At 40.2% G+C, this 12,340-nt stretch overlaps 1 protein-coding gene across 4 annotated transcripts in view; it reads left to right on the top strand.

Moving 5' to 3' along the window:
* The first annotated feature begins 7,617 nt into the window (after positions 1-7,617).
* Mak (male germ cell associated kinase) overlaps positions 7,618-12,340 on the top strand; it is a 60,356-nt gene continuing 55,633 nt past the window's right edge. For 3 of the 4 annotated variants that reach the window (XM_048799783.1, XM_015494004.2, XM_015494007.2), the window contains exon 1: positions 7,678-7,808. The gene's annotated coding sequence lies outside the window, so the exon portion shown is untranslated. The other variant, XM_048799782.1, reaches the window with a different exon arrangement.

Raw genomic sequence — 12,340 nt, 5'->3', positions numbered from 1 at the left:
CTTGAAGGGGCTATAGATGCTAGTATCCCCTTTGCCTTGTGGCTGTCATGAGGTAAACAGGACTCCTTCATCACATGCTCCTTTGCTGCCACAGGCCCAAAGGCAACAGGTCCATGTACTGAAACCTCTGGAACCATGAGCCAAAATCAACCTTTCTTCTTTCTAAGTTTATTTATCTCAGCCATTCATTATAGCAATGGAAAACTGACTAATACATCATGTAAACATTTGTTTAAATTTACGATTAAAATTTAATCATGAGCTTAAATAGAAAATAAATTTCATTTAAATCCTGAGGATAGAGGATAATCCACAAACAACATTTGATGTTAGTTGCATCAGAGTGGAAAGTTGAGGAAAAAGTAAAACAAGACAATACAGTTTAAAATGTACTGAACTTGAAATTTCTGAACCTTCAGTCACTGTCTGAATATCAGGTCACATGCTTGCCTTTGAGACTGGGGGAGAAAATCAAGCATGAGATGAAAGACTGTACAGGCTGAAGAGAGGACCCTTTACTCTGCAATAGTAATAGGGTGTGAGGGAAGGTGTGGAGACATGGGACAATTTCAAATTCTAGAAGAATTAATATGTGGGAGGAAAACATTTTCTCTATGGACCTGTATAAGTTAGGAACACTTACAATTGTAAAATGAAATAAAAGCCAAATAACTAATGTTTTAGTAAGCTTTTTTGCTACTGTGACCCAAAGACAAGACAATTTGAGGAGGAAAAGTTTATGTGGGGGCTTGTGGTTACAGAGGTCTCAGTCCATAGATGGCTGTCTCCATCGCTCTGGGCCCCAGATAAGGCCGAACATCAGGGCAGAAGAATGTGATGGAGGAAAACAGCTCCTGACATGGCCACCAAGAAGCAGAGAGATCAAAATATATACCCCAGAGTCATTCCCCACCCTCCAAAGACTCACCTCCTACAGCCACACCTTCCCTACCTGCAGTTACCACCCAGTTAATCCCTATTGGGGGATTAATGCAATGATTAAGTTAAGGCTTTCATAACCCGATCATTTTACCTCTGAACTTTCTTGCATTGTCTCATACATGAGCTTTTCGGGGACACTTGATAGCTAACCAATAACAACTAAGAAGAAAGAGGAATTTTCATTGAAAAGAGCAGTGATTGATTCCAGCTCTGTCCAGGCACTCAAAAGCAACCTCTAGAAACAATCTCACTTCCTGAGTTTCCCTGTGCTCATTCTCAGGAAGACCATTCCTTATGCAGCAAGAAAGCCTCCAACCAGTGGGCCTCATTTTCCTAGCAAATAGGAAGTACCTCTTCCCCAGCAGCTCAGAATCAAGTCCTATCTAAATAAGCCACTTGCTGAGACTCAGGGGCTCACATGCCCTTCCCTGAAGCTGAGCCACACAAGACAAATGGGTCAGGGGAGTCTGCCCAAAGGAAAATCGAGGAAATACTGAACAGGGCAGATTCTGGACAGGTAAAAACAAGAGGTCCTCTACAGACCGTAATGGATAAAACTCAAAGTAATAGGAACTACAAAATGTCATGTTGCCATTCAACAAAAGGACGACAATTTGGCCAGTTGAAACCATCCCAAGTTGGGACTAGAGGAGGTAATGAGTTTTGTCATAGAAGTTCTAAGCAAAGACTTGCATGTCTAGGGTTTATATCCATCAGTCAAATCTATCTAAGGGTTGATTTGTAATAAAACACCACAAATATCTCCTGCTGTCTCTCTATTTTCTACTCCAGTCCACCCTAATCCATCATCAGACCTGAACTGTGCAATTGTAAATGGCCCCTAACTCATCTCCCTGCCTCCTCTCTACTTCTTAGCAGTGAGTTCAACTCTATGTGGAGTCCTAGATGTCCTTCCAGCAAATCTCCAAATCTGGGGATGGTCTATGAATTCCTGATCCAATCTCTAAATAACATCTCATCTGGTTTTCCTTGTATTTTAGGCTTATAAAAATGTTAGCACACCACATTACATGTAGCTTTGTGCAGCTTATATATTTCACTCAATATCATCTCCAAGGTGACTCTGTGGTGTTCTTTTTCATTGCTGTAATAAGTCTTTGGGTGGCTACATCATCATTTATATATCCATTCTCCTGTTGATGACAGTTGAGTTGTGTTCCATTTTTGCTCCTACTAATACTGTATACGTGAACATTTTGGTACATTGCTGGGAGCCATTAGCCAAGTAGGTATGACAATTTCCTTGCCAGTGTACCCCATGTTGCTTAGTGGAAGGACTCGTGGAAATAGGACATTTTGCAGTGACATTGCATGTAGGTGACCTTGCTCAAGGACCAGGGCGGATCCGGGTTTAGGGTGTTCCCGGTTTAGGATAATCCGGGTTTAGGGTGTTCCCGGTTTAGGACAATCCAGGTTTAAGGTTATTCCTGCTGGGAATAGGGCGTATCCTGCTGCCTGAGTTCCCCTTGAGTTCTCACAGGATTCAGACAGTATTTTTTGGGAGACAGGAGCCCAGTGGGGGTGGATTTGGGCAGAGAACGTGGATTTCCCCAGAACGTGATTGTAGACGGCTGGTGTGAGTTCGGGAATAAAGAGTTGCTGTTTGAATCTACAAGCTGTGTGGTGGCTCGTGATTGTGTGCCCAGCCAGACTGCGGCAGTACATGATTTCTCGTGCACATATCTAAGAGAGTTCTTTAGAGAGTTGATTCTCAACCTTGATAGCACTTTGGAAACATATGGGGATATTTAAATCACATCAATGCCAGTGTTCTGTTTTCATAAACTTTGATTTAATTGATCTGAGGTGTGGCCTGGGAATTTTTTAAAAAAAAATTCCCCTGGAAGTGGATTTTCTGGGTCAAATAGTAATTGAGTATTCAACTTTGACATTGGCTGTGCCTGGGGATACAGCCCACTGGTATGGGGCTTGCCTAGCATGTGCCAGATCCTAAGTGTGGTTCCCAGTACTGCAAGGAAGAAAAAATTTACTTGTGTCAATTTATATTCACCAGCACTACGTAAGTGTGCCTGTTCCACTACATCCTTGCCCACATGCCTGTCAATCAATTAGGTTTATTCGTTGTTACGGTCTGGATATGAGCTGTCCCCTAAAATCTGACTGGGTAATGACTGTAGGCAGGTGGGGAATGCTGGATGAGGTGGGTTCCTGGGGGCTTGCCCTGGGAGGGTCCTTCATCCCTGTGGCCCCTTCCCCTTTCACCCCTTCTCTTCTTTGTGCATCCAGGCTGTGATGAATGGAGCAGATGCCCTCCATCTGCTATGAGACCTTGGGCCCAGAAGCAATGGAGTTGGCTGATCACAGATTAAACTGCTGAAATCATGAGCCCCAGATAAATTTTCCCTCTCCTCTAAGTATTCAGGTATTTTGGTCACAGTGATGGAAAGCTGACTAACACATTCATCTTTAGTATTTACTATGAAATATACATTCATAATTTTCTTTCACTTTTCTTTTGAATTAATAATCTTTTGTTTGTTTGTTTTTATACTGGGGATTGAACTCAGGGCCTCATGCGTACTTGGTAAGTGTTCTACCACAGAGCCACATCCCCAGCCCTGTCCCTTTAATATACTCTAACATTACTTTTCTATTAGAGTTGGCATTTTTCTTGTTTAATAAATCACTCTCTATCCAAAAGCCAGAAACATTATTCTTCAATATATTTGTTTAAACATTTATAAAGCTTTTCCCATTGTTATGTTAAGTATTTATGCATTAGGAATCAATGAATATTTTTAATTAATTTATTTGTTTATTTGTTCTAATTTGTTTACATGACAGCAGAATGCATTTCAGTTCGTAGTACACAAATGGAGCACAATTTTTCATGTCTCTGGTTGTACACAAAGTAGAGTCACGCCATTTGTGTCTTTATAGATGTACCGAGGGAATTGATGTCCATCACATTCCACCATCTTTCCTACCTCCCATCCTTTCCCCTCAATATATAACTTAAGGTTATAACTTAAGGCTGAATAATATTGCATGGGTGTGTGTGTGTGTGTGTGTGTGTGTGTGTGTGTGTGATCTGCAACAACATGGATCAACTTTAGGATGTCTGTAAGTAAAATAAGCCAGGCACAGAAAAACAAATACCATATGCTTTCACTTATGTCTTTAGTGTGAAAAAGCCGGATTCACAGAAACAGAGAGTAAGATGGTACTTACCAGAGTTTGGAGGTGAGAGGATTATGGAGACATTTGTCAAAGGATGCCTAATTCCTGTAGATAGGAGGACAAAGTTCAAGAGATTCATAGTACATCACTGTGCTCTTGAAAAGTGCTAAAAGAATAGACAAGAAACATGTAAAGTAATGCACATGTTCAACAGCTATGTTGTACCCCATAAAACATACAATATTTCCTTATTGATTAAATTCTTTTCACACTTTAAATGTGGCATAATTTATTACAATTTTTATCTTGAATTATTTCAAATTCAGTTAGTACAAGCATCTTTAAGCTTAGGTGTGAAATAGAGAACAAATTCCAGGTTTTTTAATTGGTTCTTTTGAATTATATACAACACTAGAATCCTCTTTAACATAACTATAAAATGATGGGCTATATCTTGTTATAATTCAGACCCCAGTACCTCTCCTTCCCTCTCCCCACCCCTCACTTCACCCCTCTCTTCCCTCTATGGATCTTTCTGCCATTTACCCATAGTTTTTTTTTTAATTAATTTCTTGTGGATGTGCACGATGGTGAGATTCACTGTGGTGTATTCCTAGTTGTACCTGTGTGAATATGTATGTATTCCTACCCCCTCTTCTTTCCCTTTATTCCCCTTTGGCTGCTCCACTGAACTTCTCTTCTATCCCTCCCCACTTATTGCGGGTTAGCTTCCACATATCAGAGAAACCATTCAACCTTTGGTTTTTTTGAGATTGGCTTATTCCACTTGCATGATACTTTCCAGATCCATCCATTTACTGGAAAATGTCATAAAGTCACTCTTTTTATGTCTAAGTAATACTCTATTGTGTGTATATACTAGTTCTTCCATATGGGTTACTTATTCTGTCATTTGTTGAATAGTCTATTTTCTCCCTTGAGCTGCGAGTCCCTCTCCAAATTGCCCTATGTGCCTGAGTTTATATGTGAGCTCTTTGTTCTGTTCCTTTGGAGAATTTCTCTATCCCTGCATCTACACTATATAACCTATTATTTCTTTACAATAAATCTGATGTCCAATAGGGCAGTTTGGCCACCCACTCATTCACTTACCCAGTTTATTCTTTCTGGAGTGTTTAATACCTCCTGGGCCTGTGTTCTTTAAGTATTTGAACCAGCTTAATAAATTCTTGGGAAATCCCTTGTAGGGATTTTGATTGGAATTGACTGAATCTAGAGATCAATACAGGTAAATTGGCATCTTTAAGGTATTGAGCCTTCTCATGCAGAAACATGCTATTGCTCTCCCTGTAATTTTTTTTTTCTTTTAAACTTCCTACCATATTTGTTCTACTACATGAATGGAGAGGGCTTTAAAATTGAATACAATTAGAAATGTGTACCTAACTATATGTTCACCCTAACTATATAGACCAAACACAAACATAAATGGGAGTAACTTTTAAAAAAATATTTCTTGGTTGTAGATTGACACAATACCTTTATTTTATTTTATTTTTATGTGGTTCTGAGGATGGAAGCCAGTATGCACACAGGTGAGACCAGCACTTTACCACTGATCCATAACCCAGCCCCAATGGAAGTAACTTTTGAAAGCTGTTATTTATAGTACACCTTCAGTGGGATGTATTCTAAAGACACGTGAAACTTCTGCAAAGAAATATTGAACTTTACACAGTAGACATTGTAGATAATGGATTGCTGCAATGATTCCAATTAGGTCTCCTGATTAATTTTCTAGTTTTTTTTTAACTCGGCTACTAGCCTAAGACTTGGTCCACTGGTTGCTATACAGAAATGGGATTTGTCTTTAGACCACATTTGCCATTTATATACAAAGTATTGCTCCTGATTCGTATCATATATCTTGTAGAAGGGGTTGGGAGTATTTAGAGACTTTCTATTTTTCCCTATCACAACAATATGATAAAAATTATGCTTTATGTATGAGCTAGTTGTTATGGAGCCAGAGGGCTCTTTAGATTATCTAGTCTACCATCCATCTTCTTTTTGTTTTCCTCATTTCTTTCAGTCTTTTTAAAAAAATCTACTTTTCCTCATTCTGAAATGCCGTATGTCTCAGATATATCCTTTCACTTCTCTAACTTTTCTTTTTCATTCTTTCTCTCTCTCATCCCTATTTTTCTTTCACTACTTTTTAAAAGATGACATTTTCCAGAATCCTGGCCCTCTTTTCTTCTTGCCATTTATCTCATCCATATTTATGACTTTGTTTACAGCATCCCCATATACCTTTATTTCCACCTCTAACAGAACCTAAGTTACAAATTTATATTTTAAACTACCTTTTTTGTAACTTCCAATGGGTTTTCCTCAAATTCAACATTTTCAAAACTGGGCTTGTAATTTCTCATGCCCTCCATCCCCAACTTCTCCTCTTCCAATATAGCTTTGTCAATTTATATCTCAATATATCTCGCTTTTCATGAACCTCACTGAATACCACTCATCTGAGCCAGATGGTCCTGTCCATTTTAACTCTGACATATTCCTTGAATTGTGTCCCTCTTTGTCCTGTTTCCATCACCACTGGTAAGTTGGATCCTTGTCATTTCTTCCCAATCAGTAGCAATAGCCCCTTTTCTTTTTTCTGTGGGAAATTCTTTTTTCTCTGTGGGAAATTGGTTCCTTTCATTCGTGCACATTAAGGCTTAGGCTGACTAAATGGACATAGAGGTCTCTATGATTGAACCTGTTCTTTTATTTTGCCTGCCTACTTCACTCTATGATGTGAGAGGGTCAAGAGTGTGTCTGTCTGCTCTACCTTGACACTATTCTAGTGCCAAATCCAAGACCGATACTTTAAAAAAAAATCACTAAATAAATACACCATGGTCTCAACTCCCATGCTTCTGATTCATGGGACCTTTCTGCCAGCCCATATGATTTTTTTTTTTTTTTTGCAGCAATACAGTGTGCTCTCTTTGCACAACTCTAGTTACTATTTAGTCATTTATTCAACATTCATCCATTTACCTTGTTATTGCTGCTAATCCTGTGATTGGTACTGAGTGGGTTCTCTAAATGAATAAATGAAAACAAACTCAGAATGCAAGCCAGGAGAAACTATATACTTGAGAAATTGACCAATATAAGGAACTGCAATACAAGAGCAGGTTTCTCCAGAAAGTATTCAAATAAAGCACAGTAGGAGGCAAACATACGCCCTTCCCTCTCCCTGCCCAGACTGGGAACCAGATTTAAAGAATCAAGACTTTTTAGAATGAATCTGAGCAGTACCAAAACCAAACTCTAATAAAGAACTGGCTGAGAAGGCAAACTCTTTCAAACCCTTAAAACAGACAAGAACATAAGCTTAAAGGATGGTCCAGGTTGTCTGTGGGCCACGCCCCATTTGGGGGCGGGGCTTGCTCTGATAGGGCGGGGCTTACCCTGATGGGACACACCCTCTGTGGGCGGGGTGTAAGCGGCCGGCTGTGCGCGGGCTGCCGTGCCCCCGCGGTTTCCTAGGAGATGAAACACACAGGACGCCAGAGCTTCACAAGAGAGCGAAAGAGGTAAGCGAATCCCGAGCGGGCTGTGGGGCCACCATCCTCTATCCAACCCAGCCCAAGCTTGTCCTGCGCGGCCGCCCGGCATGCCCCGTCGGCGCCCAGTCCTGTCGGGGCCAATCTCTGCCGAGGGACCGGACCTGGATGCCGGTAGGGGAAGGAGTGGCGGGAGGAGGGTCCCGGGAGGGCGGATGCGGCCGGGGAGGGTCCGCCGGCGCGGGTGGCAAGCAAGGCTTCCCAGGCCCCCGGGACCACTTTCCCGCCGTCTACGCTGCGGGGGACGGTGCGGAGTGGAGGATTACGGTGGGCTGTCCTCAGTGTAAGAGACCCCCGACGCGAACTTCTCCAGAACCCCATTTCCTTCTCTGCCCTGCAGCCTTGGGATGGAGGGGACACTACCTTTGGGAGTGAGGGGCGGGACTGCGCCTCGGGAAGGAAGCCAAAGTGAGTTCAGAGCGGTTACAAAATTTAAAAGGAGGGAGAAGAAAGAAACGGGGTCCAAATCCGGCCCTCGCCGGTGCATCCTAAATGACGTGCTGATAAAAGCGGAATCCTGGCACCCGGAGACCCTGGGGGGCGTCCCGCCAAACCCTCCTCTGGGAGGGTCCTGGAGCAGGTGCGGGTGCCCGGGGAGCCCCCGCCCGCGGCTGTCTGGACGACGCCCTCGCTGCAAACCGCGTGACACCGGCTCTGGTTTGCGGAGAAAGATCAGAGCAAAACTGTCCCAATACTGCAAATAAGACATTTTAATTTAGGGGCAGGCAAGAGTTGAGGGTCCGGGGGCGGTTTTAGTGGTTATATTTACAACTCTACAAAGAGATTTATGTAGTTGTGTTTAATCTTTTAAAATGAGCATTTATTCTAATGATAACGGAATTCTCATAGAGGGAACTGGAAGTTAGACTAATTTTGACCAGAAAAAGATCCAACCCCTTGAGTCAAAATCGCGGTGGGGGAAGGAGAAGCTTCACCTGAAGGAGGCCACCTTCACTAAGGCCACAGACAGCTGGCTTTGGGCAGGATGCTTGATCTCTTGCTAGGTGTGGGTTTGTTTCTTTTAGTTTTTAAATAATTTGTAAATGTTCACACAGAACACTGTGCTTTTATTTTTTTTAGGACAGAGTCTTTGTTTCCCATTATAATAATCCATCATCGAATTTCTTAAACTTATAAGGTAGTTAATTTGACATCTTTTTTGCTCATTAACAAAGTTGGTCTTTTTAAAAATGCTAATTCCAGTTCTGTTTTACAACATTAATGCCAGTATTGAAATGATACCATGATAATATGTTTTCCATGACAAGTTGAACACTTCTAAACCTTGTCTATTTTGTGATTAGCAGACACAGGTGTTAACCTCCATTTGCCCTCTGTGCTGATCTTCTTTAATCTTATCTAATCCCTTATTTGCTGGACAAAGCTGTTGAGAATAAAGGCCAAGTTCACAGTAATTGTGCACTTAAACTGTAATTGTACACTTAGATAAAAATAAGAAAACTAGAATAAGGGGTAAATTATGAGGGTATTTACTAGTGAAAGTCTATTATTGAGACTCTTTAAATAAGTGTCTTTTTAAAAAAAATCACAAGCGTTTAACTTGTAGAAAAGTCTATAAATATTGTAGCTCTCTTGTAGAAAATTCTGAGTTGCTAACAATTCTGTTAACTTAATTGAGGATAATAGTTGTATTACATTTTCTTAGTTTTTTTTTGCATATATATTTCAGATATTCAAGTACATAAGCAATCATGTTAGTACATCCTTATTTTGCAGAACTAGCTTTCCATTGCTCAACAAAGAAGAATAGATGTAACTTGTAGAGCAGTATTATGTGTGAAGTGGAGAACCACAGCCGTCTGTTTTGAGTTATATATACTAGTTACATATACTAGTTTTAACTAGTAATGTGCTTAGGACCTTGCAATACTGCACTGATAAAAGCAGTTGTATATGTGCTATCAGTGAGTAAATACATGGAAATATTTATTTTTTAAACTGCCTTTATATCCATGCCCCGCCCTTCCTGCTGGTTTTTTTTGAGATGGCGCTCTCAGTAAATTGCCCAGACTGACCTCTGCTTGTAATCCTCCCACCTTAGCCTTCTCAGTAGCTGGGATTACAGGCATGCAGCACAGTGCTTGGCTATGTCCATGCCTCTTAACATGAGGCCATTGTCCCTATATTTCAGAGGATTGAAAGGAAAGCTGAAGTAATCGGCTTCTTACCCTGAAGAGCTGTTTATTTGTTGATTATAATGGCTCAGCAGATGCCTTTCTAGAGTTTATGTTTGAGAGCACAGTATACGAATTTGTTTTTAAAGGTTAGGTAGGGTTTAAACTGGGCAGATTCTTCCAGACCTACAAATCAAAACATTTTAGAAAATCGATGTGACAGGGCTAGGGATGTGACTCAGTGGTAGTGTGCTTGCCTAGCATGCATAAAGCCCTGGTTTCAATCCCTAGCACTGCAAAAACAAATAAACAAATAAATAAAAATCCATGTCATATCCATAATGTTCCCCACTCACCCCTCAAAAGAAAGAAGCTGGGAAACAGTTGGGTTCCATATTTATTCTTCCCTAATTCTTAAGTATTGTCTGACCTATAGCTCTCCTCAGTTGAAGTAACCTTCGTTACTTCAGATAAACCGTGTTTATCTGCAAGTCGGTTAGGTAGGCAGGATGAAGTTTCCCTAACAGCCCCTCCCAAAATGGTGGGGCTTCCAGGCCAATGCAGAAAGTCATCAGTGACTCAGTGTTCTGTTTACTGATGTACTGGTGCAGATTTAGGGTCACCCTCTCACCTCAAGGTAGTGGTGGTGATGGTGATTGATGCTCTCACTGGGTGAAAGAGAGAGGCAGTTAATTCCTTTTCTTCAGGTTGTTGGGCACATGCTGATTGTTTCTGGTGGCCCTCTTACCTCTGCACTTGTTTCCACTTCCTAAATAACAACCCCACCCCGCCTTGGTGTCCACCATAATCATCTTCTGGGAGTAGCTCCTCTTCCATTCCTTTTCAAGCAGCATGTCCTCTCCCAGAATTGCCTAGTTACTTTCCGCCTCTTAGGACCTTGCTTGAGTAAGCATTACCATGAAAATCATTTGGTTAAAAAAAGAGGTGATGCCATCATTCGACTTCAGTTCTGAATTATTTTTATGAGGGGAATTCTACATGACTCCTTCTCCCTTAACCTTCCAAGTTCTAACATCTCACACTTTCCCTTTATTGTTTCTGGGATTTTTCAGTGTCTTTCCAGGTATCTGGAAGACCCAGGTACAGCCCCAGGTTTCAGGGTAGGGAGTCGTACCTCTTGCGCTTGCCCACCGGCCAGCAGTATGGTGGTGGTTCAGGGTGAGGAGCTGGGTTAGGAATTTTAATGTTAAGTTGTGGGGTTTTAGAGCATGGATGGTTTGGTTCCTTCCGCTGCATCAGTGATCATAACTGCATAAGAACCAGTTGTTTTAATTGGTGACTAGACTTTAAAAAAAAACGGCTTCAAATCTAATGCAAGAATTAAGCCAACTCCATCAATGATTCTCTGATTGATCATAGACAGGTCATTTATCCTTCCATGGTTTTATTTCACCATATTACTGACATGAGGAATATGATATATATTCTCTATATTGCTATCTAACCAGAAAGGACCAGTAAACCTACAAAGAGCACATTTCTACAAAAGGTACAGGTGTATGTCACCTTAGCAAGAGTGGTTAGCAATCTAATGTGCTGGTGATAATCTGCAAAATGCTGATTTAACAAACTCTCAAATGATAAGAAATAAGTTTTAATACAGGTTTTGTTAAATCATAGCACATAATACATTTACATCTCCCCCAAAAGTTTCACATAGGGTTCATGAGTCTTTACTGGATAGTGTATGTCAATACTGCTCTAACTGCTTCATAAATACAGGGAAAATTAAGAAAAACATGTGTTTTAGTTTGGAATAACGTACAAAGATTTTTACCTTTTTCCATATTAACAACTTAATATTTTGAATCAGTGTCTATGTATAAATAAAGGCCACTTATAAAAACTTTGCTTTTTCAAAGGCAAATAGCAAACTATTTGCTGGCATTTGTTATGATATTTAGTTTAGGCTTAAGTTAAGAAAAATGAAGTAACCCTTACATAGGAATGGAATCTACTGTTGTGGTTTTGTTTTCATTGTTTTGTTTTGTTTTTCTAAGATCCTGGTTTCAGAGTTAGCATAGCTTAAATTATTTTCCATGTACCTTTGAAGAGATTATTCTCTATGTGAAGTAGGATACTTATTAAATTAATACAAACTCTCTGCCATTTAAAGGCCCCACAGAATTCTTCCATCAATTTCCTGTGAACAGGAAAAACAATATTGTTTTACTTCTCTGTACATGTGTATCTTTCTCCAGAAAGCTTAAGTTCGAAATCTTTAGGTATTTTGACAACTACAACATATCCTTATTGCATCTAAATTCCCACATGTAATAGAGAAGCAATTTCTCTAATTTTATTTTGTTGAAATAAAAGTGCCATAGTGAGAGAAAAAATAATCTTTAAATGAAGTACCAAATTATAAAAGGCATTGTAAAATCAGTGATTCCTTTTAATGGTGCTTATATTTTGATATTAACCATGTGCAACTAAGCACAAAGTCTTAGAACAAGAGATTTCAGTAGAATAAAAGTATGTTATATGCAT

This window comes from Marmota marmota, unplaced genomic scaffold, assembly GCF_001458135.2.
Source record: "Marmota marmota marmota unplaced genomic scaffold, marMar, whole genome shotgun sequence".
NCBI lineage: Eukaryota > Metazoa > Chordata > Mammalia > Rodentia > Sciuridae > Marmota > Marmota marmota.
The sequence above is the reverse complement of the archived record's forward strand: the minus strand, read 5'-3'. Positions and strand labels throughout refer to the sequence as shown.